The 17,548-nt window shown below is 41.0% G+C and overlaps 1 long non-coding RNA gene across 2 annotated transcripts in view; it reads left to right on the top strand.

Annotated features, from left to right (window-relative positions):
- LOC125893416 (uncharacterized) overlaps positions 1–17,548 on the top strand; it is a 38,350-nt gene that overhangs the window by 5,241 nt on the left and 15,561 nt on the right. For both annotated transcript variants that reach the window (XR_007449886.1, XR_007449888.1), the window contains exon 2: positions 12,619–12,740. This is a non-coding gene — a long non-coding RNA (uncharacterized LOC125893416). The remainder of the gene's footprint in view (positions 1–12,618; positions 12,741–17,548) is intronic.

Genomic DNA, 17,548 nt, shown 5'->3' with positions numbered 1-17,548 from the left:
AGGACAGCGTAAGAGCATCCTGTCCACCTGACGTGCAAGTATTGGGACTGTGGGAGGAAACTTGATCATCCAGATAAAACCAATGTGAATTCATGGAAACATGTAAACACTAGTTGGAAAACAACAACGGCCGAACCACTGCTCTGCCTCGTATCCATCTTTGCAAACAACTTTTAGTTTCCCTCTGATGAAGTAAGAACAAATGTGAGACACTTTGAGTCATACAGCAAACAATATTTTTCATAAATGTTTCCTTAGATTGTAATTAGGTTTGTTAACACTTGATTTAGTCCACCTACGATCATTTGAAGAGATTTTGTAACATTTCAACAGCTTAGTTGAGATTTAACAATTCAGGTGTTCGCTTTATTTGATTAACAGGTTATACACAGAGTGCAGGTTATGTGACAGTTCATGGACAAACATACATATTCTCAGAATAATTTAGTTGAACTTGAACTATTCATCCTATGCAGCACATGCTGACTGAATCATTCATGTTCAACTAAATTATTCTGGAATATGTTGCGAACTGTCACATAAAGCCTTCAGGCCAAGGACCTCGTAGCTGAAAGAGAGACGGAGCAGCGACCCTGTACTACACATATTGTATAAAACTGAGTTGCATTTGAAATAATTCTCTGAATATTTCCAGGTGTTGTTTGCACTTGCCTGTGGCTGCTAAGTAAGCAGCAGTTGTAGCATGGTTGCATTATCCTCACCCTCTACACTTTCACCAGTGGGTTCTGATGTGGACGGTGTGTCAGAATGTGTTGCTTGTAATGTTACAAAATGATCCATTGTGGCTCACAGGAATGTCTGTACACTTGTAATAAAAATTAAGCTAATTGGCCAGTATGTTGAAACAAAACATAAAAAATGGAGCCACACAGTCAGTGGCATAAGGTAGTTACCACGGGCCCCAGTGCACTATTGTGACGGGCCCTGGTGCACGCTAGTTACTGGTTAGAAGGCGCACTCACTCACACACACACACACACACACACACACACACACACACACCACTGCCATCTGCTACTTTTTCCTCCTTATTGTCTCTTTCTTGGTCTTTCTTACTGCCGCTTTTATGTATAAAAGGCATGACTGCTCGCTGGACTTGTAGATGTGCTCAGCTTGTCAGTCTTCACAGATACTATGCCTAAACTAGCCACCGGATATGGATATCGTATCGTCTTGTCACATGATTAAACAGAGACTTGACATTAGACAACATCAACATACATGTTATAAAACAATCATCATTGCATACCTGTATGTCACAAAAATATCAAAGAAAATAAGAAAGGATTCCTATAATTTAATAATTTTATATATATATATATATGTATATAAATATATATATATACAGTACAGGCCAAAAGTTTGGACACACCTTCTCATTCAATGCGTTTTCTTTATTTTCATGACTATTTACATTGTAGATTCTCACTGAAGGCATCAAAACTATGAATGAACACATGTGGAGTTATGTACTTAACAAAAAAGGTGAAATAACTGAAAACATGTTTTATATTCTAGTTTCTTCAAAATAGCCACCCTTTGCTCTGATTACTGCTTTGCACACTCTTGGCATTCTCTCCATGAGCTTCAAGAGGTAGTCACCTGAAATGGTTTCCACTTCACAGGTGTGCCTTATCAGGGTTAATTAGTGGAATTTCTTGCTTTATCAATGGGGTTGGGACCATCAGTTGTGTTGTGCAGAAGTCAGGTTAATACACAGCCGACAGCCCTATTGGACAACTGTTAAAATTCATATTATGGCAAGAACCAATCAGCTAACTAAAGAAAAACGAGTGGCCATCATTACTTTAAGAAATGAAGGTCAGTCAGTCCGGAAAATTGCAAAAACTTTAAATGTGTCCCCAAGTGGAGTCGCAAAACCATCAAGCGCTACAACTAAACTGGCACACATGAGGACCGACCCAGGAAAGGAAGACCAAGAGTCACCTCTGCTTCTGAGGATAAGTTCATCCGAGTCACCAGCCTCAGAAATCGCAAGTTAACAGCAGCTCAGATCAGAGACCAGATGAATGCCACACAGAGTTCTAGCAGCAGACCCATCTCTAGAACAACTGTTAAGAGGAGACTGCGCGAATCAGGCCTTCATGGTCAAATAGCTGCTAGGAAACCACTGCTAAGGAGAGGCAACAAGCAGAAGAGATTTGTTTGGGCCAAGAAACACAAGGAATGGACATTAGACCAGTGGAAATCTGTGCTTTGGTCTGATGAGTCCAAATTTGAGATCTTTGGTTCCAACCGCCGTGTCTTTGTGAGACGCAGAAAAGGTGAACGGATGGATTCCACATGCCTGGTTCCCACTGTGAAGCATGGAGGAGGAGGTGTGATGGTGTGGGGGTGTTTTGCTGGTGACACTGTTGGGGATTTATTCAAAATTGAAGGTACACTGAACCAGCATGGCTACCACAGCATCCTGCAGCGACATGCCATCCCATCCGGTTTGCGTTTAGTTGGACGATCATTTATTTTTCAACAGGACAATGACCCCAAACACACCTCCAGGCTGTGTAAGGCTATTTGACCAAGAAGGAGAGTGATGGAGTGCTGCGGCAGATGACCTGGCCTCCACAGTCACCGGACCTGAACCCAATCGAGATGGTTTGGGGTGAGCTGGACCGCAGAGTGAAGGCAAAGGGGCCAACAAGTGCTGAACACCTCTGGGAACTCCTTCAAGACTGTTGGAAAACCATTTCAGGTGACTACCTCTTGAAGCTCATGGAGAGAATGCCAAGAGTGTGCAAAGCAGTAATCAGAGCAAAGGGTGGCTATTTTGAAGAAACTAGAATATAAAACATGTTTTCAGTTATTTCACCTTTTTTGTTAAGTACATAACTCCACATGTGTTCATTCATAGTTTTGATGCCTTCAGTGAGAATCTACAATGTAAATAGTCATGAAAATAAAGAAAACGCATTGAATGAGAAGGTGTGTCCAAACTTTTGGCCTGTACTGTATATATATATATTCATTTAATTAATTATATTATAGATTTCTACTGACAATTTCTACCAAAAAAGAAATGAAAAGAAAAGAAAATATAACAGAGATGGGTTTGCATTTTGGAGGACATATAGCCCATAGCAAATGGCACCATTTTTAATTTAATGTCAGTTCTTCTTTGAACACAGGTGTAGTTCCGAGGTAGCAATCTAAATCATTCGCATTCCCCCACCCAGCAGGCCCTAGGGCAACTGCACTGCCTGCACTGTCTATATTTACACCCCTGCACACATTAATTGACGTTGCCTTGTTCACATGATTGCACAAGGAAGCATGGGTAACAGTTAATTGATCATTAATGTTGTGTACTGTAAATTAAATAGGTTTTACGAATAGTCCAGTTTATCTTTGCTAATAATATGTTGGAGCCATGTTAATGTGTATTTAATTTTTTAAATTTTTCAATTAAAAATATAATGATCAAGCATTTGGTGGCCCCCCTGCTGTAACTCTGAGGACCCCCTAAAGGTCGCAGACCCTCTGTTGAGGACCCAGTCTCCCAGATAAACATCTACAGACAAAGCAAAACAGTTCAGTTGTTAAATCTCAGCTACTAAGCTGTTGAAATGTTACTAAAACTTTATAAACTATCTGTAGGAGGGCTATCCAAATAAACCCTTTGTCCTTCCAAATTTATACAGAGCTTGCTTTTTTTTTGTCATTTGATTTATAAAACATCTTGCCCAGAGGGTCAGAGACATGTACAGGATACCTTCCTCCAATGTCTCCACTGTAAGCTTTTATTACTACACTCATTGGTCAATTCCTGTTATGTTTTTTCCTGTATTTTTTCCAGGAAAGTCGAAAGAAGTTTTTATAACAAGTAAAAAATCCTCCCTGTGGGTCGAGATGATCTCATCTTTCTGTAATGCACATTGTATTGTTACATATTCTTTTACACCTGCATGGTGAACTAAGCCAACCTGTCTCAAACAAAGGCGAGATATATATTGCCTGCTATTGCATCACTAAAGTGAGGCTTCAATAGGGAGGGGAATTTAAGTAATCACTAATAATGATAATGATTTGTCACCGGCTCCAGGATATCCAGTAGGTAAGAGATTATTGCAACACAGCTGAACTGACGGAACAGGACACGGGAAGTAAAAACAAAAGGTAGAAGGTAGTCTTCATAGTTTTATACAACATCAAACACTTGGGTTTAGTCAGTCAACTTCCTGAACATTTCTCTTTGATGATTTGATTTCTCTTTCATACAAAGGAGTGAATGGAGGGAGTGTTTTGTCATTTGCCTCACATGCGCAACGTGCTCTGCTGAGTCTGAATCAAAATATTCTCACATAATTAATAGGTCAAGAATGAGTTGCTGAACTGGGCAGTGACAGCCACACCGCAAAGCAAATACCATGCACTTTTACTTAGTATTCATTAATGCTCTGACTGTGCACTGTAATTGGATCCTTATGATCCTTATTTTTGGTTTTAAAGTGTTAGTTTATACACAGACATATTTATCTTTGTGTCTTAATTATGTACTTGACAAATACATGTGAAAATGTTTTTTATTTATTTACGTTTTGAATTAGAGTTCACATCATATCACACTATAAAATGCACTGAATACACCTTTATCCTAACAAAGCTTTAGTTTGCACTGCTGCAGGGTCTTGTTACTATACGTGATTACAACTTTTCCATACTTAAGTCATCATTTTCCACATGTACATTTGTCTTTTGAGGTGATGAAGGCAGTTTTGAAGACATATCAGTTACAGGAAGGGTTTGTTCAGGGACATAAAGGAGGTATTCTGTTGCCTATCTTGTTAGTCATCTTGACGTATGAAGGCCGGTGATGACACTCAATGTTTTTTCTTTAGAACAGCCTGTCTGTTCGTTCCACCTACTGATCATTCTCATACAACAAGGTGGCATTCAAGGTTAGACCTTCCCTGCGAACACTCAGGATCACTTTATTTGCAGAAACATTTAAAACAGCGTACATGTTTGTGACTCCATCTTGTGTGGGCTCGGTGTTTGTGCTCTGTTCTCGTGCAGACAGTAGATTGAGATTAACATCTTGTTTACGTTTCAGCAGCTTACTTTCTCAAGCATGAATTCACCTTTTGCCTCATTGTTTGTCGTACATAGCTACGGTGAGCTTTCATTGATGATCTGCACCAGCGTCACTCACATGCGAACACATCTGTGTGTTTTGTTCCCAGGAATTAAACACTTTCCCAGTGGCCTTAATAGAAAATAACTGGCACATAGAGAATCACTATCATTATTGCCACTTAATGGTCATAAAAGTAATATGCCTCTTGGTTGTTCAGAACAGTAAATGCATGATAATAATGTTGTGGTTTGCAGCTGGTGTCTCCAGTCGGATGAGTGCTTGTTACACCTCAGATTACAGGGTAATTTTAAAAATGCAATGCAAAAAGTTTTGTTTTTATATGTCTGAGTTTTGAGTCACAGTGCAGTGGAGGTAAAGGGGATTTTATGTGTGACACAGCATTGAACAATTAAAACAGCAACCTAATTCTGAAAAGCAATGTCCCAGTTACTCTGGATAATACACATATTTTTAATCTATTCTTTTTATTTCTACTAAAAACAATGAAAACTATCATCAGTATGTTCTGTGGAGATAGGAAAGCCAAAAGTGCATGGTTGGATATCATTGTTAGTCTGATTTTCCATATTGTATTGTTACTATTGTTATGTCTGATCTATTCTGTACACAGCACATCTATTGCATGTCTGTCTGGGAAGTTTTTACTTAGACTGTGAAGCTCTCTGAGATGAATTTTTGATTTGCAATTTTGGCCTATAGATTGCAACTAATGATTATTTTTCATTATCAAGGATTGATTAAAAAAATTGATTGAAATTGATTAAAAAAGAGTAGTCCGCAGCATTGCACTTCTATTGAGTTTGTATTCCACTCACTTTTCTTTCTTGTCAAAACATGGCACCTACGTTACCCACGATGCAACAGACAGTTCAGTCTGAGATGAGAGAGCAGTGGCTACTGTAGCCTCAAGCAGAGGTCTTGTAAACTCACCTCTATCCAACGCCACACCCAAGATTTTTTTTTTTCCAACTTGTAGTCTTGAATCAAACCAATGCTGACACAAGCGACATCACTTTGGGTGATTTATCAGCTCCCTCTGAAGCTTTTTTTTTCACATATGTAGTTGTACTCCCCAGAACCTGAAAGCCTAATACTAGTTTGGTCTTTAAAACATCATAAAACAGAAACAATAAATGTCAGTAGTTGTAGATGAATTGATTGCAGCACTAATGTAAGAAAAACTGACTTGACTTTGCATTTAGAGATAAGTAGAAATATATAATTTTCCATAATGTGGGTGAAATGACCCTTTAAAAAGTGATTCATGCTAATAAATTTAGTCCTCTGACTGTGGCTGCCTCAATACTGTACAGCTTGTATTAATTTTTCTCACTCTGCTGCATAGAGTCCACGACTTCCTGAATGAGGACATTTACACAAATCAGTCACTAGATGTCAGATGTGTGCATTTTATTCTTCACCTACTGGACTCACACAGTCTGCTTTGCCTGTGGGGCTGTTGAAATCTGGCGCTCTAGTTGCTCATACAGATAGTGAACATTTATGTTCTGAGGATCTGGAGGCCTGAGGTGAGGGAACTTGAGATGTATTGTGTCGCCAGTGATGGAGGTGAAGGTGGAGCTTCCTGCGGCTGTGTGGGCAGCAGGTACATTGTGTAGCAAAGGGCTGTTTGAACAACTGATAACAGAGGGGAGTCAACCTGTGTCGATGCTGAAATGATTTTCTTGGTACTACTATGTTTTGGTTTACTCAGAATATGAAGACACGTTTCGTCCTGTATGAAACAGTTTACCCCACGTCTGTAGTTTTCCGCTGGTTGGCCTTATGACCTGCAAAGGAGGGAACACTGTTGCACAACACCTCCCAGATGGAGAAAACATAACGTTCTTTGCATCAAGGGAACACTGTACATGTGTAATGTGAAGAAATAGATACTCTGGCATGTTAGGGTGCTTTGTGCCTTTGTGCTAGTATTAATGTGCTGTGGCTGGCAAACATAACACGCCACCAGTGCCCCCGCTGTCAGTCCCAAATTGCCGTGACTGTTGCAAAACACTGTCTGAGCTGCATTCCCTCCTTGCGAGAGACCCAGGAATACCACCCTCTCTCCCTTGCTTCCTTTTGCCCCCCCCCTCCACGCCTGCACAGTGGCCAGATCAGCCCCGCTCTCTAATCTCCATCGATGGCCTGAGAAACACTGGGCCCGTTGTTGACATGCTGGCCTCATACCCCACAGGGGCTGACAAATTATTAGCCAGCCTCTCCGTGCAGAGAGAGGACAGCCAGCCAGTGAGGCCGTGCAGTGCAGCCAGGCAGCAGCAGAATACTAAACTGTGCTGCTGGACATGAGACCATCTGTCTTGATCAGATCTGTGGCAATGATGCTGGAGGAAATGTGGGAAAGACGAGATCCTGTTGTGCGACGGCGGGGGCGGTTGGTCAGTGTTGAACCAGCTGTGGTGGTGTAACATCAGCTTACAACATCATGCAGAAAAGCTTGTTATCTCAGCCTGCACACATATATTAAGGAGGTGTTTTCACGGCACAGTGAAGGGTTAAATAAAGGATTTATCCTCCCCCCTTCCAGCAGTAAAACTTGTTCTTCTTCGTGTCTTCAGTCTGTGTGTGTGTGTGTGTGTGTGTGTGTGTGGCTGGCTCACAAGTGTGTTGCAACTTGTATTTGTGCATACATTCACCTGTGCAGGGATATATAAACAATGGAATACATGATTGTGCATTGTCTTATTGTACTCAGGCCTCTCTTTTGTTTCACATCTACCAATGTTTTAACTTATCACATTCCTCTGAAACATTTTTCCGAACACATCAGTGAGAAAACTTTGATTAAATTCAACGGAAAGTGCCTACAAATTAACTCGAATCTCAGAACTGTGTTAGCACTGTCCAAGGACTGGAACAATGATGTTTGCACTCTGGGTTGACTAACCTGCAGGACACAAAAAAAAAACTCTCTTTGGTGTTCGGCTCTGAAAACCATTTACAGTTCAAATCAGGGACAAGAGTGTTTGGCTTCATCTCTGCCAGTCTGCTGAGCTACTTACACAGCAGCGAGTGACTGACTCACTGCAGCTCATGGGCCTGAAGCAGGAGGAATTTTATGAGCTTGTTTAATAATCTGAGTGAGGCAACGAAAAGTGTTTCACCTTGTTCAGGAGGCTTGTTATGAAATAAAAAAGTGATTGGCAAACAGCTGACTTGCACAGTTGTCACGCAAAAAGTCGAGTTCCTATTTTAAGTGCATGACTTATTCAGACTGTGAGGGTAGAAAGTTGGAGGGGGCGTGGGTAGGGTGAACGACCAAAAACCTTGAATTTTTGACATCAGTGTAACGATTGATTCGGTTATCTTTCAGTTTGTACATAAGTGTTTAGACATCCAGGTTGTCACAGCTGTGTAAAGTCTGTTGACATTATGAACCAATGAACCGCAGAGTACAGTTCATGTTGTACAACCACTGCAGTCCAGTATGTGCACTTGCTGCACACTGAAAATGTTTAATAGAAAAAGTAAGATGTGCCCAGTTGTTATCTAATACGTAACATGCACGACATTAGAGTTATTTGATCATCTGATAAGGAATATCATTGTGATAATTGTGTACAAACATATTCAGAGAAAAAAGAAAAAGAAAACAATTTAATAGTTTGTGAGTTGCATCAGCCAGGATGTGTGTAACTGATCCATATTATTGATGTTTCACTCTGTTTGCTTATGTATTTCAAATGGGCACAAGTAATGCAGCAGAAAGCTCTTATTATCTGACTTTATATCTGTCGTGCGTGTGTGTGTGTGTGTGTGTGTGTGTGTGTGTGTGTGTGTGTGTGTGTGTGTGTGTGTGCCTTCCAGCCTGTGTGGTGGTGTCGTGTTACATCCCAAAGCGAACTGATAGGTCTCATCTGTCATCCATCGGTCTGTAATCTGTAATCTCTGGGTTCGTCTGCTCTCCTGCTGCTGTTTTTACCTGCTGGGACTGCTGATGTGAGACAATTAAAAATGGAAAAGACAATATGTTGCAACAGGGTTAGAGTGAGACTTTGAATACATTAAAGTGGCTGTAGTTTATCATATCAGTGTATCCATGACAATGTGAAAACAATGTGACCATAGAGGGTTGCAGGGGTGACAGCCAACCCAGTGACTGGAGTGGCTGTAGTGGGTTGTCCACTAATCAGAAGATTGGTAGTTCGATCCCTGGCTCCTCCAGTCCACTTGTTGAAGTATCCTTGGGAAAGATACTGAACACTAAATTGCTCCCGATGGCTGTTCCATTGGTGTGTGAGTGTGCATGCAGGTAGCAGTAGCAGTAGCAGGTGATGCTGTGTATGTGAATAGGTGAATGTGACATGTTGTGTAAAAGCGCTTTGAGTGGTCAGAAGACTAGAAAAGTGTGTTACAAGTGCAGTCCATACAGGCCACATTAGCGTTGCCTTGGTTTCCTTAATAAATAATAATCCAGTGGAATTTGGATTATTTCAGAAAATTAGTTCTGGGGTGAATCATAAAAATAATGGACATAACTACCGTGATGTCACCCACTGGTTTGTGGACTCCTGCTTTAAAGCCTTTAGTTTGGCATTTTTTTCTGTCGCCATCTTGGTTTTTTGGAGCCAGAAGTGACCATATTTTGGCGAGTGGCTGAAGCTGTGGAGGAGTGAGGGGTGGATCTGACTGGGAAGCTGAGGACACTATCTGCAGACAGCCTGTCACTCAAAGCGGCCGTCCTTAATTATGTGTAACTTAAATCCTTCAAAAAATGTAAACTGCTGATTTTTTAAAAAAAAGTTGATTGTTCAGTTGTCAAGTTGTTGCTATAGCTATAGAGACCAAAGCTGTTCTTGTACCAGGCTGTAAACATGTTTATTTCTGCTGTAAAGTTGGGCATTTTAACATGAGGTTATTCATTCAAAGACCTGCAGTTTTTGGCACTCCCACGTAGGCTTCATATTTCAGCCCTGGAGGATGCTGCTTTTGGCAAAAAAAAGTTTTTGAGGTGTAAAATGCAATCACCAGAAGTAAAAAGCTATCGTTAGGCTATAAACAAACTTTACCACATTCACATCTCTTCAACATTGCCACCACAGTGAAGCTGTAAAGCAGTGTTCTTAGTGACGACGCTCTGTAGTCTCATTTAGCCACTTGTTAGCAACCACCTTTTTTGAGACGCATAAAAGCTTCAGAGTTCCCAAGTGGGGTATTTACTGATATATTTTATGTTGAAAAATGAAACAGGAAAATCTCTTAGAGGTATACTCTGTAGGATTGTAAGTCACTGTTTGTAAACATGTTTCCCAGCGTCAGTGAAAGGAAAAGCCTCTGCAGAAAAATACACTCCCACACACTTTAAGTGGGTTGTAAGTGACGATTGAGAGGGATTACTTATGTTTGAGTCCATACATTGTTGTTTAGGAAAATCCTGCATATCTTTAAGCTTGTGTTAACCGCAGACCTTATTTCAGGCATCTAACCAAAAACCCATTCAAAAAAAATCCACTTACTTTGAGACGAGGGAACGGAAAGCGCAGATTGTTAACTCATTTCTGAGTTTTAGGACTCATGACTGCACCACTCTATTGAAGAAGTCAGGTGTAGTAATGAAAGTAGAATTATTGCTTGAATCTGCAGATCCTCTCAGCTTTATGGAGCTTTATAGTGGGTTTCATCTCGTTGTTTAGCTGTCTGGCCCACAACTTTATTGTTTTATTTCACTCTCGTGACTCATATATTGTTGTTTTTCAGCAAAAAAAGCTCTAAAGTGACCTGCACAGCACTAAACAGCACACTGTTGGCAACTATGGTGAACATGATCGAGCATTTAGCAGCTGAAGAGACAGATTTTCTCCTCAGAATCGGTGACAAAAACAGAGCTAAACAATGTGTAAGTACTGCACGCTGATCTCATTCTGAAGTTGTCAAATACTGCTGTTTGGTGATTGATTTCAAACAGACATCCTTTTGCAGCAGTAGTAGTAGTAGTTTGAAATGCTGCTGGACAAAAATGTAATTGAAGTAGCTGGAAAGTCACCATAGATGGGTGGTGGATGGGTCCAACACCACACTTTCAGCCAGGAAGCCAGGTTTGCTTCCGGTATGAATGTAGAGCCAAGCCATGATGTCTTTATCTAAACATAACAGCATGCTTTTGTTGCCTTAACCTAACCTTGTGCGTTTGTTGCACAATGAAATAAACTTTAATACGAGGTGTTTCATAGACGTAAGTTTATTTAGAAAAAGACTGTTTGTATCTAATGAGCAGAAACTGTATTTCCTGAAAATAGAAGTGAACTTTGAAGACACAATGTATGTAACAGGCGTAAATTTACACGGCATCTCAGGACGTCAACAACAGATGCACCCAGAAGACAGCGCATAATATATAGAAGTGAAAGTCCACTGACCAAGTGGCTATATATGCTGAGCTGGGAGTGAGAATGTGTTGGAATATTGGACTTTAATTCATCTGGTGGCCAGACACAATATTCCAAGCGAATAAGGAAGCTCTAGCAAAAGTTCAGTCAGGAAGAAAATACGTTCAATCCTCAGGCTGTTAGTTTTCTTTTTCATCCTGCCATTCACTCTTTGCACTAATGCTCACTCACTGTCTCCAGGTGTCATTGTCTGGGTAGGTCAATTGAGTCATCAGCTGATTCACAATCAATCAATAGCACAGCAACACACCTTCTCTGTCAGCCTATCATCTTACTGCTCCTCATTTTAAATATGGTTCTTTCTTGCTGCTGTCGTGTGCGCCCTCCACGTCCCCATCACCACATAGTCTTTACGGATTCATCAGCTTCATATGCCTCAGCAGTCATCGGCCTCAGAGTCATCAGCCGCCACCACCACCACTGTCTGGACTCCATGGGGGGATTTATCCTGCTGCTGCTCAGATGTCCCTCGATCACAAAATATCTCACTCTGGTGTCCAAGCACCAAAGACTTCTCATATTCTGTTTTAGATATTATCTCTACTTCATTTTTCTGTCTCTCCTGATTGAAATAATATTTCTCCGTAACTGCTGGATGTGTAGATAAGAAACTGTTTGCTAACAAGTTTGCCAGCTGAAAAGGAATTGTCAATATTGTGCATTCACAACCTGTTTCCACTGCCCCCAAGTGGCCAAAAAAATCAGTTAACGTACATTTAATTTGTTTTCAGACATCATAATATTAGTTTATTACAGCTGCACACATCAAAACTTTGTGAAACGTTGTCAAAATGTAGACAGCAACCTGAATTTTAGTAGAAATAGACACGTTTTTTTGCTTTAACTTGTCATTATGAATTCATTGTTGATACCTAGTTGATACCTGGCAAAAAAGAGGCCCATTGCTAGGCTCTGTTTTCACTTTAAAGACAAACTACTGTGAAGTGAGTGAAGCAAAGTCTAAATAGTATGATTGCCATATCAAGTACAGCATCTCATGATGACTGTGTGCATGCTTAGCCAAGTGTAGTTTAAAATTCTCTATACATAAAAGTGTTGTTGCATGTCTTTCAGATCAATGGTGGCCAAAACATCCCCAGTTCACACGAGCAGCTTCAGGAGTCACTGGAGAGCGGGCAGCAGGAATGCTCACAACAATGACACACAGTGTTTTCAGATGATGGACTCTCATGAAGGTAAAGCCTCTCCTCCAGTCAAGCCTCATTTAAAGTGAGGTAGCCTGTTTGTGAGCAGCTGGAAAAACATCCTTTGAGTGGGCGGCAGGATCTGAACAGTGAGAAATTGTTGTCACTACGGGGTGAAACACTTGGAAGTTAGAGGAGCAGGGAGCAAAGCGAGCTCTGTGGAATTTTACCAGGTCAACCTTATGTAAGAAGCTGAGCTGACATAGGACAGAGGATAAGAGTCATACAGTCAGTCAGACAGACAGACAGAGAGCAGAGAGAGAGAGACTGTAGCCAGGTCACGCTGCTCCACTGGAGGAGGGAAATGTTTATGAGGAGAAAAATGAAGGGGATGAAAGCGTGGGACGTCTGGTGCCTGAAGCTCTGTCCTGACTGCCTCTATTAAGACCTCTAATTCAGTTTTCTCTTTGTCATTGTTGAACCTTTTCACTTCCGTCCAACACGTGAGTCATACTCCGAGGCTGTCAGTCATCGGATGATTTGATGTGGGTTTATTAAGCGGAGGCGCGTCTTTCCCTCTGACTCAATAATTGCTTCCTTCTGAAGACAGACAAAGATCAGCATCTGCTGCGAAGAATCGAGGAGGAGGCGGAGGAGGCGAGGGAGGGTAGGTTGCCTGTTTTTAGAAACATACCAGCTGCCACAGTCCAACCCTCGGGGTGTCTGTCCTCCTCGGCACAGGTTAGGAGCTGCCCCATGCAGCCGCAAGCCCAGTCAGGGAACCTGACTCTGTCTCCAGTCATAGTCTTTTTCATGCCTCACACCACAAACACAGATTTCATCATTACACAGAGCGGGAGGTTGGGCTTGTGCTTTAAGTTGCAGTTTCTTAGGAAATGACTCTTCCATTGTTACAGGTCAAATTTGCCATCATCACTGAAGTCATACAATGCACAAGAAATAAAAGTGGAATAACTCCTTTTCTACTGTTTACGGCTATTTCATTAGTTTTTCAGTTAATGAGGCAAGATTAAATGTAGACTAAAAAATTTGAAAAGGTAGCACATCCCAAATTTACCAGTACAGGAGGACAAGATACCAACGCATCAGCAGAATAAATGTTAGCATTACACGTTCCCGCAAACTACAGATGATTATGTCGCAGTATTTTAGAAACTTAACAATGCTGTGGTTAACATGTGGTTAGGTTTAGGCACAAGAAAACACTTGGTTATGGTTAGGAAAAGGTCATGTTTTGGTTTAAAATGCAAGGTTTTGTTAGCACAATCACAGCTGGATATGAAAGTGGTCTGCAGCTTGGCAGCCATCTTGCCAAGGCGACACACCATCCACCATCCCATCCACCTCCTGACGACAAATTCAGCTCATATACATGAATTCTAAACTACGTCACTTTTGGAATGTTGATATGGTATGTATGAAACACATGAAACACATGTAACATGGCGAAACACGGCGAAATAGTCACATTTCAGTTGTTTAACTGGCTCACATGTGTCAGTTGAAGTTTAATATGAGTGTTTAGTCTTCCTTAACATGAAAATTTGGGATGTGCTACCTCTTCACACTCAGGGTGCTTTCAGACCTATAGTTGTCTTGCTGTGGTCTGAATCAGGGGCAAACTTTGTATTAAAGTTGCATTATTGCCTAGAGTTGGTTCGTGTTCTCACGGCAGCATTTACAAGCGGACCAGATAAAATGCCTTGTGTGAGAAAGCTGCTCTTGATTGGTCAGAATTTCCATGTGGGAAAAATCCAGGAAGTAAACAAAACGTTGAAGAAGGGTACACTTGCAAAATAAATGTGACACTTTCTAATGTCACAATGGAGGGACAACTACGCAGGTTGATTTTAGTGCTGCTCATCGTGGACTATATTGCTGTCATTGTTCATTTTAGTCAAACTATACAGTTTGAAAACGAGGTGCGGCTCCAACTAGAAAACAATGTTTTGATGCATTGGATGTGCTGAATGTTCATATTAAGGCAGTACAGGAGGAGGCACACATTAATAATCCTCCAGGATTGTAACATGCTCATGTTAAACCCAAACAATGTGTCATGTGACTGCAGCTGGTTCAGATCGAGGTCGGAACACTTTTTAAACACAAACGAACCGCACCAGAATTCATTTGTAACCAGCGGTCTTGGTCTGGTAGTTTTGGTGCGCAACTGAGTGTCATTGCTGTGTTCAAACGAACGAACGCCAAACGAACTGCACTTAGGGGGCAAACAAACTTGAGTTTGATTGAACCAAACAAAACAGGGCAGGTGTGAAAGCACCCTTAGTTAGGCTACTTTCAGATACTTCGGAAACAGTTATTTATGCTAAACAGTTAGAAGTTAAAGTGTTATTATTGCATGTTTCTCTCCAAAAAGAAAGACTTAGACTTCCACTTGCCTTTGTTTTAATTGTAACAGAAACACAACATCTTTTTGTACCATGAATGGAAACACTGGCTTCTAGTTGCCGGCCCATTAACGAGCAAAGCCGATAACCCTGAACATCATTAAACCAGAGTAGACTTCACATTACTGTTATCACTCCATCACCGGCCCAAATTTTCCAGCGATCACTGATGAGTTGCAGATGAAGGCCGTACCTCTGCAGTTTCCAGCTGCTCATTAAAGCCGCTTGACAGTGTATCACTATTTCAATTATTTTTAGTGCCGCCAGCCCAAGGGCAGCCGCGTGGGTGAGAGAAAGGAGGGAGACAGACAGGGAGACAGAGAGGGGGATGAAAAAGGGGAAAAAGGTAAAATAAGAACAAAGAAAAATTAAAGATTTATTGCTTCAGGAGGGGGGGTATTCCAGGTGGTGTGTTTACTGTATCAGACCAGACGAGACTACTTTATACAACCTCTTTTCAATTATGTTCTTTCACTTGGAACAGTAATTAAAGCTGGGGTATATTTAAACCTGCCTGAACTGATGTTTTAGCTGCTGTGGGGCCATGGAAACAAGCTGTGAACAAGACACTTACATGCTATCACCTTTATATAGAGAAGTTGTTCACAAACAGTTGCCAATTACAAATCCAGCAGAGACAGAGCAGCATTAGCATTCATTTGGAGCAGTGGCTCCCAACCGGTGGGTCGCGGATCCCATCTGAATGGACCGCAAGTGACTCGCAAACATACCAGGTTTGGAAAATTGTAAGAATTTTCTGCACAGAGCTTTTATTTTATTTTAAAGCACAAACAGGGTGTTAGAACAGCTTTTTCTTTGGTCTCTGGTTCCTAAGCTGCTAAGTGTTTATGCAGGTAAATTTATGTTCACCAGCTAGTCGCTAATTTTGTTGCTAATTTTAGCTGCTTGTTTCTTGGCAGGTAGTGTGCAGCAGGTTTTCAGGGCTTTTCTGTTGATAAAAACAGCTCCTTGTGAAGCTATGAGTGCGATGAAAGTGAACAAAATGGTTGTGGGCCAGTAAATGAAAACAAAATGCTGAAAGACACTATGAACCTCTGTAGAGCTGCAGAGTCAGGTGATAATTGTCTGTAGGTTTGTCACTACGAGCCACTCCTTTTCCTTTACACAATCACTTGATCCATTGTCATAAACCTATTATATTCATTATGAGTCCTCCTAGAGGGCCCACGTCCATTGTGGCACGAATCATAACCAATTTAGCGCACAGCCTCTAATGAACTGGAAACAGGCACAATGTCCCACTTACACTACGCTGATTAAAGATGTTATGCAACACCTTAAAACTGGAGAAACTCTGTTTCATTTTACAAGGTTTCATTGAGATACTCTTTAACACTTGGCAAACCTTTGCTAATTATGTAGAGGTGCGGCAATAAATATCCTCATAGCTTTTTGCTGCAATAACTAGGTTATAACTAATGGGAGATGTTAACAATCACCAATGGAAAGCAGCTTTGTACATTGGTTAATATCCACTTAAACTGCTGAACATTAGGATGCATTTTGCACAAAATATGGACTGTGGATTCCGTCCCCAATCTGCAGCACTTCAAAGCCATTATGGACAGAAGTGACACTTCAGAGACCATTAACTCTTTCATGCTGTAAATATGGGCTTGTTAATATTGATTTCAAATCCAATCCTTAAAGATGTCCTCTGTGCTAAGCTACTTGTTCCTCTATGACCTTGACACATTGTTGAAGATGTGATACAGATCAGTATCAGCTCATCTGACTTGTTTGAGGGAAAATGGACACCCGTATGGAGAGATTAAGTAAACTCCAGACAGAAATACTCGAGTCAAACCAGGTCAGGTTTGAAGGACTTTCCTGCTGTGAGGTGACAGTGTCATTCTGTTCATTTATTACAGTTCTCTATAGATGGGAACATGTATAGACATCTGATCGATTGAGTTTTCGACACAAAGCCAAAGAAAAAGCAACAGTGTGGAGACAAAACAGGAGGACAGCTCAGCCCCTTCAGATAACTGTGATGCCAATTCAAGAAGAAGCAATGGAGCAAATGTGTCTTTCATTTTATCACGTATTGTGAATTTTCTCAACAAGTAGAACCAAGAAAGGCATCAGACTTGGTGTGCAAAGTTTCTGTGAGTAGATGACGGATTAAAAAATGCACCCAGAAAATAAGGACTTGGTGTGCAAAAGTCTTATGTGACACTAAATGAGTTTTATAGTTAGCTGAGATGCACATATGATACACTGATGTACCTTAAATAGCCAATTTTGTAGTTACACCTTTACGTGCATCTATAAAACCGCTTTAAATTTGCTCTGCTTCACATTATTAGCATCTGTCTATGCACAGATAAGGACAAGGTGTGGAGCTGCAACTGCATAATTCCAAATGGATATTCCCTCTTATTTCTTCTTTTAATCTGACCCATCTCC

The sequence above is a fragment of the Epinephelus fuscoguttatus genome, linkage group LG1 (assembly GCF_011397635.1).
Source record: "Epinephelus fuscoguttatus linkage group LG1, E.fuscoguttatus.final_Chr_v1".
NCBI lineage: Eukaryota > Metazoa > Chordata > Actinopteri > Perciformes > Serranidae > Epinephelus > Epinephelus fuscoguttatus.
The sequence above is the reverse complement of the archived record's forward strand: the minus strand, read 5'-3'. Positions and strand labels throughout refer to the sequence as shown.